The sequence below is a fragment of the Anser brachyrhynchus genome (genome assembly GCF_964034855.1).
Source record: "Anser brachyrhynchus genome assembly, chromosome: 5".
NCBI classification, from domain to species: domain Eukaryota; kingdom Metazoa; phylum Chordata; class Aves; order Anseriformes; family Anatidae; genus Anser; species Anser brachyrhynchus.
In genome coordinates this window covers 4,949,462-4,965,087 of record NC_137699.1, presented here as the reverse complement: position 1 = coordinate 4,965,087, position 15,626 = coordinate 4,949,462, and the positions used below count along the sequence as shown (strand labels likewise).

Sequence of the window (15,626 nt, the reverse complement as noted above, 5' to 3'; positions counted from 1 at the left end):
AAGATCAGCAATCGTCTGGAGTTAAAAAACGGGGTAAAGTGTCCTTAAATGAAAGTGTCCTCTCACCAGCCCCATTGTGGCTGAGCAGTGAGACTGTCAATTTGAGTGCCTCCTGATGGCAACTGCAAAGTCATGACATGGGGATAGAGGTATCTTACTAAGTAGGCAGGGATTGATCAACAGCTCCTTTGATGTCAATAAGAAGCTTCCTATTGACTTAAACAGGTTTTGGAACAAACCTTTAATTATGAGGTACTCAATCAGGCAAGTAATAAGCTTCTTATTACCTAATTATGTAGAATGGTAACCTTAGACCTATGACCCTTATGTGGGTTGGACTCCTTATCTTCGAGAAGTTCCATACAACAGACAGACCCTCTGGCAAGAGCAGTGTCCCACATCCTCATCCTTGGTTTCTTCTCTTGCCTTAGGGGTCTGACCCTAAGCTGCAGTTCAGCGCTTCCTCGTGGAGTCTGCCAGCTGGCTCATACCTTGTGTTCCCCATTATGTCACTGGAATAACGAGGGCAGGGACCACACTGTACAGTAAACCACAAATCTTGTCCACAAATCTGGCAAAGTTGTCAGGACCAGCAGCAGACTGAGCATTACTGTACAGAGACCCTGTATGTCTGGATCTGAGCTCTGTCAGTGTGCCTGTTTCAACCACACTAGCAAGAAAGCTTTGGTGTCAGTGAGACTTCTTCATTACGGAGGAGGTTGAATGGTGCAAATGATGCAGCCTGGAGCTGTACTGTCTTCTGTAAAGAGTCTCTGTGGGACCCTTATCCAGGGAGGAGATAGAGACTGCTTTGGTCTTCTCCCTCTTCAGCCCGTTTTTTGACCACTCCATCTGTGTAAGAAAGCCTCCAGGGGGTACATTGCTATGGAAAGCAAGTGTCACTAAGAAAGACAAATGAATCTTAAAGAAGACACTTAACAAACACAGTTTTACTACAGTTTACCTTAAGCAGTGTACAGAGGATCACAGAGTATTCCTTGGAAATAGAATATTAGCAGTGCAATGAACATGATAGAGATTGAAAAGGCAGTTTGTAGGGCACCTCACACAGCTGTTTTTAAGTCAGCAGGATTTCAGTATTCCTTTTTATTCTTCTGAGGCTTCTTTTAAAAATATTTGTTGTTGAGATAATTTAAGTAGTTGAACTGGCAGCCATGTCATATTAAAGAAAAAACAAAGTCTACAGTAAGGTGTCTTTCACCTGTTTATCACTAATGGTGTAGGTGTGTGACTTTATATTAGCTCTTTTCCATGACTGCTAGTGGTAGTGTTCTTAATCACACTGCTAAACAAGTTAGAGCTTGGAAGAGGGGAGCATATGAAACAACCCTTTCCACAAGCTTTTGATGGGTATCTATTTGGTTATGTTCTTTCTGTCTGTGAGGTTTGAGGTTAGGGTCAGAAAAAGCAGATGATGTTGGAGATTCATACTCTGCTTTTAGCCTCTTTACTTTTTTTTTCCTCTGCTTGTCTTATCAAAATCTATTTTAGATTGAGTTGCTTAGATTCTAAGCAATTTGTGTCAGGACTTTTGTCTGAAATTTTTAACAGACAAGCCAGAGTGAAAATATACTCTGCTCTGTGTTTGGTTATTAGGCCAAGACACCAAAACCAGCCTCATTTTTAAATGGTGGATGGGCAGGGTTTTCTGACAGTCTGGTCCCTGTGTCTTTGTACTAGTAGTGGCTTTTTGAACGCTGAAAAGACCTGTATCTTTAATTTATCTATGAAGCACCCAGTCCATACTGAAGATAATTAAAGAGGAGTGTGCAGATTGACATTTTCATTTAAGACAGATAAGCAGCATTAGTTTTTATGCTTAACAAAATAATAGTGATTTTTTTTTTTAAAATACCACAGTGGTTTTCATATACTAGAAATATTTCTGCCAGCCATTCATCTAACACGTGTTACTCTTCCCAGATCTTTTCCCTGTTGTGTCCTTATTGCAGCAATCATCAAAACCATTTGAAGAGTTTAATTTAGACTGAAATGATTCTCCATAGAATAAACAGAATATCTCACCTGTGAAGGATGATTACATTTTCTAAATTTGTTTAAAAAGGAAGGACCTTCGTAATTCACAAGTGTTCTGCTTGCAAGTTTTTATGTGGAGAAATTTTACCTACTTTAGGTCTCAAAATAAAACTGTTGTATGTGAGTGCTATCAGCAATTAAATCTTTCATATTATTGGTACTGAAGAGGTAAGGATCAGTGTTTTGATTTGAGCCATCACCTGGGCTTATATTGCTGTTCTTTCACTGTGAAAATATTTTTTTTTCTGGTTATTTGTTAAGTAATGGTGATGTGCTGTGTTGAATAAGGGCATTTAAAATGTCTTTAAGAAATTATATATTAAAAGACGGTTGTGGTACAGGCATAGGTAAGACTAGACAAAACAAGAGAGAGCTTGTGAAAGTATTAGCTTAGAGTTCTGATGTATGTGTGTGATGTATGTTCTTCGGTACGTGTGAATACTTCTCATCTGCTTCTGCATACAGCTCAGGCTATTGCCTTGGTGTTTAAGCAGCTTGTTTTTGGTGAGCAGTTTATTCAGGTACTTAATTTGCACACATCTAATTAAATACATTTAAAGATGGAGAGTCGAATTTTTCACCTGCATTCTCCCCAACAGCCATGCTCCTGCAGATTTGCCTTGCAAATGGGAGTAGGCTTGCTATGAACTGTGCAAATGCATTTCCATGCTATTCACAGCAAGAACAGAGCCAGAGGATCTACTGTGGTGTGTCTCTTAACTGTCAATTGCAGCCTGTACAAAAGTTGTATGGCATTGGTAGCCACCAAAACTGTAGCTCCTCAGTGACAGCTTCCACTCAGGTCTGTGGCCATAACAACCATGCTGCTACTCCAGATCACCTCAAACTGCGTAGCATACAGACAGCTAATGCATTCATGCAGCATCTAGTTAGCTCAGATTTCCAGTAAGAATAGGGTCTGAAGCAGGCCAGATGTGTTACCGTTGCTGTTTCTTAGGGCTCTTCTGTGACCCAGCTGTATCCTCTAGTGTCAGTTATGTCCCTCTCTCTATCTGCTCTCATTCTCTCTCACTGCAAAGATATGTATTTGCTTTCTTTAGAATAGGTTATATTTTTCTGTCTTTAAAGCTATGTGAAAATTGCATACTAGATTTAATTCGCTATTGGCTGATTGTTCCTTATAGCCATTACCTAGCTTGCAAGTTCAAAGAGTTTGTTCAGTACATCTTCAGTATCTCAGAAGATATGAAATGCCAACATTTTCAATGCAAAATTAGTTCTGTGTCCTTTCATTTTTAGGGTTAAACTTCAGGCTGTAGAACCAGTTTTCAGCAACATCTTTGGGAAAATTAGGGTCATCTCAATCTGGAGCCTTGAAAAGTAAGTGGCTACTTTAAGAGAGGATTTACTTTATATATTTTTAAATACCTCCTGCAATTGGGTACAGTTGTGTGCTTTCTTCTTCTGGAAGGTTTTGGCTATCTTTTTCATATTCATTATTTCCTCTGTCCCTGCTTCAGTGCGTTGTCTTCCTCCTTTCAACAGGAGCAGACTTCTGTTCATCCTGTCATATTTGTTCTGTATTAAAAACAGTATCTGAAACTCAAAAGGCAGTTCTGCACACATTAGTCTGGCCAAAAATATATTGGTGGCAGGTTTGGTTTTCTGTTCATGAAAAGGAGAAGAGAGAAGAAAAAAAAAAAAAGGTTGAGGGTGGAGGGGAAGGTTGAGCTTATAGATTCCCTTGGTATTTTGTAAGTTGAAGAAAGGTAAGTGGTTGTGTTCTCATTTTTCTTGAATATCTTTCCATTAGCAGTATTTGGCTAGCTGTGAATGTAGATATATGTGTATGAGTTCATGAAAACATGTTTTATAATTTAAAGTTATGTAGTGTCTTAACTAAAATAATATCTCCAAAAGTAGTTGGTGTGTCATAGAAGACATAGCTCAGCTTTTATATCCCCTGTTTTTCGAAAGAAACAATGAAAGTTTAATTCTGACAATAGAAAAAGTAAAAACTGCTGAAGCCAAAAGATGTGTGACACAATAATTTGCTAAATCTTACATGGCTAGCTCTAGGCTAATTTACCATGTGCAGTTATAAATTCCAGGAAAATAGCTACATTGAGTTTAGTGAAAATAGCATTTTTAGTTCAATACAGATGTTGTGTAGCCAGACAGTGATACAAATATACATAATATGCTATGTAATAAATATATGGCAAGTGGAGAAAGACATGTTGGAATAAGATAAATTAATTTTGTTATTGGAGGACTTCATCTTTTTTATTTGAGGTTTAGAAAAGGTGTTCTCTTTTATCTTAATTTTATATTATAGTTAATTATTAAACAAGGAGGATCCTCATATGCATTCAGAATTAAATAGAACGCAATAGTTTTTGACCAGACCCTGGAAAAAATTGCCCTTCTAGGCTATTCTCTCAAGGATTTCTTTCCTTATCCTTTCTTTCCTGTTTCTTCTTTGCTCCTTCCCCGTTCCTTGTCGTTACATCACAGTATCATCTTCATTACTTAAAGAAGAGGGGACAGTAGATGCTTTTGGAGTGTCAGCTTCTGCACCTAAGCCTCGCTGGCTTACTGAGCTTTTCCAGCTCAATGATGCAAGAGCAAGCGTTGAATGGTTCATATACAGCTCTAATTCCAGCTTGCTGGGCAGTTATTCCTTGAGTGGCCTAATTTTACATATGATTAATTTTTAATTCTTAAATCACAACACAAACTGTGTGTATTGTATTACTGTAAAAGTATGCTAATACGTAGGCTATGATTAACTTGAAGCGTGAGTTCTATTTTTGCTGGTAGGCCAGTGTGCAATGACCACAACTTCTGGGGAACTCCTGGTTTGCAGCTGAAGGCAAAATGCATCCTGAACCAAAAAAAAATAAGTGATGCAGGTATTTTGGATGTGACAAGAATAACATTACAAGATATGTAACTAGAGCAAGACATAACAACAAAATCATGTTTCAGTGAAAAGCAGACTGCAGTTATTTCCAGGCTGATTCTAGTTTCAGCCTCACAGTTGTGAAGGCCAAAACATATAGAAATGCATATATTTGTACACTGTGAGAACCTGGGAGATCTGTGCCGTGCCCTGGTCCCATTTGGGTAGTTAGGAATAGGGCCAGCAAGATGTATCAATGTGTACATCTTGCTCTGTTTATGTCCACCAGCTTCTCCTCACTTTCATTAGACCAAAACTGTAGAAGCAACCATGCACTGGGCTCACACCTACCATATCTGCTGCGCAAAACCTGTTTTCCAGAGCTGGCAACTCAGTGTGCTAGAACAATTTAGGTCTACTACTGTCTGTTTTCATTGTTTGTACAGAGCTTGCACCAAAAATGTGTCAAAGCATATCACTTTATAAATGGTGACCTACTAGTTTTATTGGAAAAAGAAAAAAAAAAAAGTGTGACAATGATTTTTTTTTTTTTTTAAGTGAGTTGGAGTTGGTGGAATGTTTTTAATGTAGACATAAGACCTAAATCTTTGTCTTGTAGCAGATGAGACTCCACTGTTTCTGTGAAGTTAGTGTGTAATAAAACTGAGGTAACGCATTAGTGAATCTGCTCCATTGTGTCTGGCCTTTTCTAGATGCTGTGAAATTTAAACCAAAATGTAAATTCCTCAGCCCAAAAGCACTGTCATCTTTCTCTGTGAAAGATTTTCTGTAGTTATAGCAAATGCTCAGGATTCTAAGGTGGAAGTCGAATCATTTCTCTTTTAATTTTTATACATTATAATTCAATTGCTCCTTTTGGGGATGATGTAAATCACCACATTGTCATTGTTACATGTCACTGTGGTGGTACTAATTGAAATAAAAGTGACCCCCTGTTATGCTTTTGTAAGGTGATGTTAAACTGATTATCGTGTAAATATTTTCCTTCTTTTCACTTAATGGCAGAGAAGAAAGTCATGCTGATGCTCAAAAAATATCAGAATATAATTAGATAGCAATATGCTATTTGTTATGGTATTGTTAGCTGTGATAAAAATAAAGGAAAAAACAACAACAACAACAAACTGTGGGAAATAAATGAGCCATATTTGTTTGTTAGATTTCTGATGTTAGGAAATCTGCTCTGAGATTCTGTATAAAAATAAGGATGTAATGTGCAGTTTGTTTTTGCCAACAGATGAGATATATACTCTTTGGAGTGTCACCCAATGAGAATGACACTCTGTGGAGTCAAATCTTTATTTTCTTGTTCATATATTATATTTAGTCTGTCTGACGGCCTGTCTTATAAGGATGAACGTGTTGCAATTCTTCATGTACACCCAAATGACAGTTTCTAATTTCTCACTTTCATTAGTTTTGCTGCCATTTATTATTGTGCAGATTAATTTTGGTGTGATTACATATTTTCTCCATCTCTTCTTTATATCTTATTAATATAATTTCATTAAGCTTATTTCTTCAGAATGATTTTTGTTGAGCGACTCATCTTGCATATTTGTAATGAAAGCTTTTTTAGTTTCTATCCCATCTTTTAATATAACTTTCTTACTAATTTTGTAATTTTTTTTTCCAGTTCTCTATGTCCACTGTTATCCAGTCTGTTATTCTTTCACCTGGCCACTTGAATTTTTATTTGTGAAAATCCTTGTCCTGGTTGGATCATTTTGATTTTAAAACCTGTGTTTTCTGGTTTATACAGTACTTGTGGAGCTTTAAATGTTCCCATGCCATACGGAGTGCAGGAGCTCATTTGTTTGGTGTGGAACCTCAGTTTTCTGATGTTGTTGTTGTTTCACTTTTTGTTTTCTCCCACATATTTTCACTAATTACAGCTTGTTTGAATACTAACCAAACAGATACTATGTATGTTTAATAAGCAGAAGTCTTTGAGAGAAACAACTTTTTTTCCCTCAGGTTACTACATAAACTAAATTCCTTGGAGAATAATAGTCCCATAGGTTTGCATCATTTTGTGCCCTTGAATATGATATGTTTGTTTGCAGGGGCCATTAAACGTTGTCCTAATCTCAGAGTTCCCAAAGGTAACAGAATGGGCTCTTTGCTTTTTTTTTTCTTGCTCTCTGTACTGTCCTGAGAAATCTTAGGATAACATTGCTGCATGTATGTTTTCACCTTTTGCCACAAATCTTACTGACAGAATTAGCAAAATAAGTTAATTAGAAGCAACCTGCAAAAGCAATTTACTAATGCTCTTGGAATTATGTTCAGTGTTCTCATCATGTTTTCTTTCATGTAGATCTTAAAAATCATGAGCCCAAAAGGAGCCTGGTGTCATTCAAGCATAGTCCATGTTCTCACCTTCTCTGATTGCTTTTCAGACTTCCCTGCATTTAGAGCTGTGCTTCTATTACTACTGTATTTGTAGGCACTGTAAAAGAAATGCAGTGGTAGAATCTGAGGCAAAATATTCTTGATACTGTCCTTCAGAGTATTGTTGTACAATGGAGCTGGTTCCTTTTACTTCTAACAGTTTAATTCCTGGTGGATCATTAGTTTAATTTCAAAGCCAAACATCTTAAAATAAATTGAGTCTCAGATGAAGGCTATTCACCTTACCCTATCTATTAGATAATGGTCTGAATCATCAACATATGGAGAGAGCAAAGTAACGAAGCCGCTAAGTGGTGTTTTGTCCTGCAGGTGAGGACATTAGTGGAGGTAGAGATGTTCCTTCTTTCTGTACTGGCAGGACTCACTAGGATGGAAGTTGGAGTGTGGTGTGTTGAAATTTCTTTTTGAGGCCATGTATTGGCAAGATGCAGTCTTGTCACTTATAAAATGAGTAAAGTGTCTACCAAATGCAAGTGCCAAGTCAAAATATGTTCTATATTTTGGTAATTGTGCAGAAAGAACACCAGATGGTTCTGATGATGAAACTCTTTGGGTGGGATCCCCAAGTTTTAATGGATGGCAAACTCCAAATGCTTAATTACCGGCCTCTTGAGCAGCACACTTTTTATTCAAGTGGACAAGGTATTTGCAGACACAGAAAAGAAAGAGCCATCTGTTTCCTTACATAAAAATACAGAACTTACATAAAAAAGAGCTTCTTTGGAGGAATATCTGAAACTTAGAATATTTGAGCCTAATTGAAAGGGTGCCAAATCATGTTTCCAAAGTGAAAAAAAAAAAATATTATGAACAGTATTGTTTTTGTTTTAGTAGTTTCATATTTTCCAAGCATGCTCAACTTTCTACAGTGTGCTGTTAATGTATAACTCTGTTGTCCATCATTCTCTTGCAGTATGAATATCTTCTGCATTTTGGGTTTAAATGTATAATGACGATAGTCTGGGATGGCTGAAGAGTGGTTTGCTCATTTAGAGGATTTTCACGTCAAAAGAATTTGGGCAGGCAACATTTAGAGAGTAGAGAAATTAAAAAATTAAGTAGTAGGTCACAGAGACAGCGCATTTTGTAACTCCCACCACATAACTTGCTCTCATAAAGTAAGTCTACGCAAGTTTAAAGCGTTGATTGATTTGATTCTGCAAAGTTAATATTGGACTTTTAATTTTAATATATTCCAGCCAGACCCTAATAACAGCATACCAGTCATTTGTGTGCTGTAATCACAGAGGACTTTGTATGTATTTGAATGAAATATTCTGCATTTTTTTTTCTTTCATTTGTGTGATGTATTTGCTAAATTCTAGTGATGTTAAAGAATCTTGGGTAGTATTTTCTTCCAGCCTTTACACAAGGATAGCACTACACTTGTCTGAAACTCTAGTAGTTATTGTCGTTGAAATCAATGAAAGTTTCACTGTATTTTGTAGTGCAGTAGCAGGGTCAGCTTGTTGGAATACATCTTATATGATGCGTAGTTTAGATAAGGACAGCCATCATCCAACATAATCAAGTTCTGTGACTTCTGCAGGATTGGGCTGGTAGAACTGTGGGAAAGAATCCAGTTTGTTAGTTCATGTAATCACAATGGAAATTTCTTTTTTTTTTTTTTCTGTGAAATTTGAGTTTTATAAAATGTGAGAATCCTGCTTCATATGTGGTCATATAGCAGGGAACAAAACCAAAAGGACCTAGCTCTAGCAGGTCATGTTTTCAGACCCTCTTACTGTGTCTGTGGGAATAAGGTTTTAAAGATTGTTGGGACTTGCTGCAGAGTACAGCTGTTTCTCCAGGTAGGGAGAAGTATCAAGAAAAGTATCATATATGATTGATGGGAGACTCTCTTGTTGGCATTGAGCCACTTTGTACATTTTTTTATATAATTCTCTTAATTTCTGTACATGCACTTAAGCAACTTGTGATTAGTTCATCTTAAAATCGGAGTCAGAATGCTTACAGAGAGGATTCATCTGACAGAGTAATGTATTTTTTTATGCTTATGACTTTAAATGTTCTAATAGTATCTTTACTTTTTTTTTTTTTTTTTCCAAAGCTCTGCATGGCATAGACTGGGATTCAACTGCCCCTGATCTTACTGAGTAGAATCTTATTCCCTGATTTTTGAGAGGTGACTTGGAATTAAGGTGTTGCTTAATTGCACAAATGACTCCAGTACAGGGTGTCAGTATTAGAAGTGTGTGTTGCTTGATCTCCCTCTGAGATCTTCAAATTATGACTTGATTGTTTTACAAACTTTGATGGCCCTTTTGAAAGAGGAAAATATCATTCAGCTATAATATTCTTAAATATTTATTTTCTTGTATTGTACTTTAAAATTTTGCCTGGAAAAGCTGTATAGGTACCCAATAGGTACCTTCTTCCTTGCAGTGAATTGTCAGATATTGGTAATTTGGCAAAGTTCTGAACATTTGTAAGAGACATATTACCTTATTGGGGGGAGAGAGTAAAGAGCAAAATCCTAGATCCATTAAAACCATGGTAGTTCTGCGATGAATCAGGTACACCCAGGCTTTAATCCTGATTTCCAAAGATAGCCATGCCTTCCTGTGTGATCAGGGCTGTCCCCATTGTTTGATTTATTACTCTGAGGGACCACGTTAATTTGCATTGGATAGTGTATGTCTGTCAGTATTTTCAAAACTCATATCCTCTTATAACTGCATGCTCTTAAGATCCATTATGGCAATGTACGTAGCACTGAGAACAATGTGGTCTTGAACATGGCTGCAGTACCACCTTAAAGGAATTAGCTGGAAGCGAAGTGAAGGATAAAGTTATTTGGAAGCAAGGAGTAGTTAGCAGTAAAATAATAATGAAATTATAAATGTAATCATTAGAACCATAACTAATATCTTATTCTCTTAAATGAAGAAATAACAGAATAAGGATTTTAAAACTTTTTCAAGTGAGAAAGAACTTTTATTAATAAGTTTTGAAATCTTGAGAGTGTCATTGACTAAAATTTAAAACCATTTTTCTTTTTTTGTTTTTCCCCAAAGTTTTCTCCTTATACACAAGTAGTTAATTCTGCACTGCATTCCAAAGGGTGCATACGCCAGAAAAAGAGGGCAGGGTCACCTGGAAAAAGAGATATTTCTAGCTCAAAGAAGCGAAGTATGCCTAGTTAGAGTATAATAGAAAAATCAGAAAAAAATACAAAAAAAGAAAAAGAAACAAAAACCTACATACTTTATAGTTGCCTGGGAGTAGTTACAACTTGTGCTCTAATGATTTCTGATGGATGTTGCTGTAATGTTCATTCTAGTGTTCGTTAAAAAGAAAACGGAGAAAACAACACCCTAAAATTCCACAGAAATAGCTGCTTCATTTAGCACAAGACAGAAAGATATCTGAAGTTCTTCCTAAAGAACTTTCTTTTTAAAGAAACACAATTTTTCCCTATATATTTTTCTTTCCTCCTTCATTTTCTCTTGTTTAGTCAAATAGTGATAAGATCTTATAATGAGACATGTCAGGCTGATGAGTTAATTTGCTGAAACTTTTAGGTTTGCTATCCAGATTAATGTCATTTTTTTGAGTGTGACTGTGTGTGTGTTTAAAATCAGTATTCCTCTTACATTTCTGAAATATCATATGCAAAGCACCTAGTAGCCACCCCTCTAGCCATCAGCTTTTCATTGCTGCCTGTCAGTATCATGCTGAGGACAGGTGCAGATAGCCTGAGGCTCATAGATACTGAGCAATGCTTGTAAGTGCCTGGAGATATGTTTTTATATGATTACCTAAGGAAGCTAGGAAATTATTGCCCAAATAATTTTCAACATGTGAAAAACAGAACCCATCCCCCCAAAACTGACATTTGTAGTTTAGGACAGTTTGTCCTAAAGTGCAGGGCACCTCTGGCTCCAAGATCAAGAGTTTACTAATATGTGATCTCTATATGCATTATAAAAAAAAAAAAAAACAAACAGGCTATGAACATATAACTTATCTGAAGTGACTGATATTTCTATAGCACTTCAGCATTTTAACCTGCTTGACTGTTACCCCCAACTGGACTTAACATAAATTAGTGCTGAGAGTGGTTGTATCATTTGATGGGCTGTATTGCCTGCAAAGGTTGTTGTGCATGGGAACGTGCTTCAGTTGCACTTTTTAAAATATCTTGCAGAGGTGAATATCACAGAATAGAAAAAAAAAAAAAAAGAAGGGAAATCAAAATCTTTAGATGATAGGTAACAAGAACAGATATGATTTTAACAGAGGTATCATAGGTGAAATTCAGTAGAAACTGAGGCTTCACCTGGTTAAGTCTCCAAAGCTTGAATACTTATAAACTGAGCCTTACCACTGAAGGCAAATCCCTGTTTCAAGGTGTACTCTTTCCATACTCAAGCACGATTTTTTGCTTGCTTGTTTTTTTTTTTTATTAAACTAATCAAGTAGTCCAGCTTTAGGAAGACTGAAGGGAGTCTAAGAAGTTTTTATTTTGAGGTAACGTAAACTTGTTCATTTTTTTCACATGGAGTTTCTTTGTCCAGCAGGTGAGAATTATTTGTCTTCAAGACAGATTATTGTAAAAAAATCACAAGTAGAAGGGTGTCTTGGGCAGAGGACAAAAGCATTTCCTTGCTAGTGTTACTCTGTGCTGTGTACTTGGGGAATTGCCTTCTAACTGAGGATATGTATGTGAGATTCTTCTAAAATGAAATTAAATGAGAGCACATGGGCCTCCTTTTCTCTGGTTATGGTGTCAGGAGATGGTCATTTCAAAAATCAGGATTGAGAGGGGAAGTTAGTATATGAGGTCTTTTTAAAAAAAAAATACAATACTTAATCTATAATTATTATGTTTCAGTGTTTCAGGAAAAACAAAACAAAACAAGCCATATAGTAAGGAGTTTTTGACCCTTGGGGAATTCAGGGATGTAGACCTGAAGGCAGACATTCTTAAGGCCTTCTAATTGATTTTTATATCCTACTAGCTTTGAAAATTTGAGCTTCAGTAACATGGTACTCTCCAATACCAAAAAAAAAAAAAAAAAAAGTCTGGATTAACACTAGTTTCAATGAGAGTAAATGGCACATTTTTATTATAAGGGTACAAGATAGATTTGTCAGAAAAAAAGCATGACTCTGAGTACAGCTGTCTTAGTTCCTGGTTGTTTGGCTCACAACCTGCTTGCGTTATATTCTGCTGAAGGTAATGGTGCATTGTTGCTTTTTATGTTGTTGTTGTATATGTGTGTATCAGTTGTAACAGGTTGAATCTCCAGTTTTCAAGACAATTTTCACATCTGATTGCTATATGGTATGTTTATGCTGGAATTTTAGATGACGAAATATGTACCCATGCACTATTATTATTATTGATATCTCTAAAATGTCAGACATGTCAGCTGTCTTACTATTTGTAGCTCTTGGAAATAATGATAAAACTGGGCTTTCCCAATTAACACTTGTCCGTGCCCACCCCCCCAAATCTCTCTTTGCTAGACGGCTTCTGTTTCCTGTTTAAGAGGTTTCTTGTTAATATTGCAAGCTTTGCTTATGCATATTACACTATCCAAAATCGTGCCAAGGATCTTGAATCTGGTAAATGTAGCACCAGTACAATTTCATAGTGTTTGAGTCAAAGTCCAGTGAACGAGCCTGCTGAAGACGTGTCCTAAACCCTGTTTGTATTGTGTACCACAGCTTCATACTTTGAGCAGGAGTAGGCAAGGAACTGAAGCCTCCTTTGTTATTTAACTGATCACACGTGTACGTAATTCTCTATGCTTTGTCTAGCAAGGAAGACAGAGTCACATAACTTGTTTTTATTTTTCTTTCCAAAGAGAGAATTTATTTGTTTAGACGAAGTCACCAATTGTAGATATTAGTATATAAATGTGCAAATAAAACGAGTACCTACCTGTAAATAGAGATAGTTGATTTGAAGTAGAGGCAAATCAATGAGATTTCATTCTGTTGTGTAATTGAATTTCAATTTAGCCCAATTCAGATCTTGTGAAGTTCATTAAAGAGACTTAACTGCATGCTAAATACAGGTTAGAGTAACATTTTATACTATGTATACTGTCTTTTTCTGTCATACAGCTGAATTGTAAGAATCTACCCTTTTTTAGACAAAGTAAGCCAATTCTTCAGTAAACTTTCCTTAAACATTGTTCTGAATATGAAATAGCAGGGAACCTGACATTGTTTTGTAGTCAAAAGATAAAGTGAACTGAAACCTACTAATGGTATTGTTAATTTTAATTAATTTTTTTAAATTGAATTAAATTTCAAAATATGTCATTGTGGTATGATAACAGCTCCTGGTGTACATTTTCTTCTCACATAATGCAATATTACACAATGATAATATTATATAATAAAGGAAAACATTGTTATTATTTTGTGTTAAAGTTGTATCCAGAAAACTCATTTGGGATTATATTACAGTAGAGCCCTGAGGCTCTGATACTGTTGCAAGTCCCTGTAAGCACATATGTAGAGATTAAAAAGCTATCGTTCCAAACAGAGAAAGTACATTTGGGGCACAGAGAGAGAAAAGAGCAAAAATTTGCTTAATGTTACAATGCAGGTCAATGCCAGAGCTGCAGTATTGGCCTTCACGTGTTTGATTTCCATGGCTGTGACAAACGTAAATCTCCAAAGGGTGACCCTGGGTGCTATCTCAAAGCCATGTCCTCTGCACGCTGATGACTCTAGGTGTAGAGACTAACTTCCCAAGTGCAGTTCACATTTGCTGTAAAACTCTGGATTTGATATGTCCTTCTAGCAGTCTCACGCATTGGAAGTGTTTCTGGTAATACCAGTCATATTTCTTAGGGCTTGTAATGCCGTAACTTTTCATTCTGGGCTTAATTTGCCTTGTGTTACCTCAGTGCACAGATCTGTATATACAAACACTACAGAAACGTACCAATTTTGAAAGCTTTCTCTGTTGTCATGAATTCAATCGTATTGATTAGGAATGACCCTGCCTGTGGCTATTAAAATGGCACGTAGCTCACAAGAAGTTCAGAAGTGGGTTTTGTGTCATAGCTACATCATGTGAGTGGCAGTGGGCTGGTGTAGGCACTGCCAGGAAATCTGAGTCTCTTGATGTGGCAGCAGGCAGCCAGCAGTGCTTCGCAGCCTACCCCAGGCCACTGTGGAGGCTTTTGCTGTCTCTAATCCATGAGTTATAACTGGAGTTCCTCCTCTCCCTTCAGCCTTCCAAGTAGTGTGGTATATGTCTTGTGGTTCTTATCTGCTTGAAAGTATGAGTGCAGAGCTTATCAGATCTGGAATGCTAGCCTCCTTCCTTGTATGTGAAAGGATAAATACATATTTAGGTATTTCTTTCATCCGTGGAGTGAATTAAACATTTTTGCTATTTTCTAGTATGATTTTAGTGGCATGTATAACAATGCATTGAAATTAGTTGTTGGACATGTACGGTGCTTCTTTTTAGTCCTTTTTTAGTCTTAACCTGTTGCCAAGCTATAAAATGATAGAGCCAACAGACCTTAATTTTGTGTTCTGTGCGCAGGCACTGTAGTGATTCCATGCTTTATAGATATGCAGGCACACAGCAGAGAAATCTTCATGAACTGCCCATTGAAGACAGCGCACACTTTGCAAATGCATGTGCCTTTACAGAAGAGATCATGAGGAGTGCTTGCAGCTAGTTATATAATAGGATGCTGCAAGATCATGTGCCACTACTGGGTAATACCCTTCTGGGAGAGACAATGGAACAACTGTCTTGTGAACCACACTGTGGGGTTTGGCAAAAGTGGCAGTGGGGTTCCTTTTTTTAAGAGGTAGTTTACAGAAGCACCATCTATTGTGTGCGTATGTTGACATGCTTTTTGTAGGCAGATGTGAGGCTGCTCTAAACTTGAAGTCAATGTAGTTTACGTAAGTGCTAACCATAGCTAAACTGGATTAGAGTGGGTTTGTGGCCAGTCTTCTCCCAGTGTGGGCAGAGTGAGCTCACATCTCCCTGCAAAGCTCTGTGGAGTTGCATCCTATTTTAGGTATTCTTTTGAGTCTCATTTCTGTAATAACAACATCATGGCTTCTGATACATAGAATAGTAGAGTATGACTGTTATGGAAGGAAGAAGTAGTAGTTCCTTTTTATGAATAAGAGAATACGAAGTACAGAGAAACTCCTTTGCTGAAGGTTCTGCAGAAAATCTTTGGCAAAGAAGTGGCTGAGTCCAGAGGTCTGGAGACCAGTGTTTACCTCGTGTGCACCATGTTCTTCT

The 15,626-nt window shown here is 36.9% G+C and overlaps 1 protein-coding gene across 22 annotated transcripts in view; it reads left to right on the top strand.

Moving 5' to 3' along the window:
* SOX6 (SRY-box transcription factor 6) overlaps positions 1-15,626 on the top strand; it is a 484,589-nt gene that overhangs the window by 36,654 nt on the left and 432,309 nt on the right. For 4 of the 22 annotated variants that reach the window (XM_080595804.1, XM_080595816.1, XM_080595813.1 and 1 more), the window contains one exon: positions 3,319-3,399. The exons of 17 other annotated variants lie outside the window; for them this stretch is intronic. The gene's annotated coding sequence lies outside the window, so the exon portion shown is untranslated. Of the gene's footprint in view, positions 1-3,318; positions 3,400-15,626 lie in introns of those variants that run through there. One more of the 22 variants, XM_080595820.1, reaches the window with a different exon arrangement.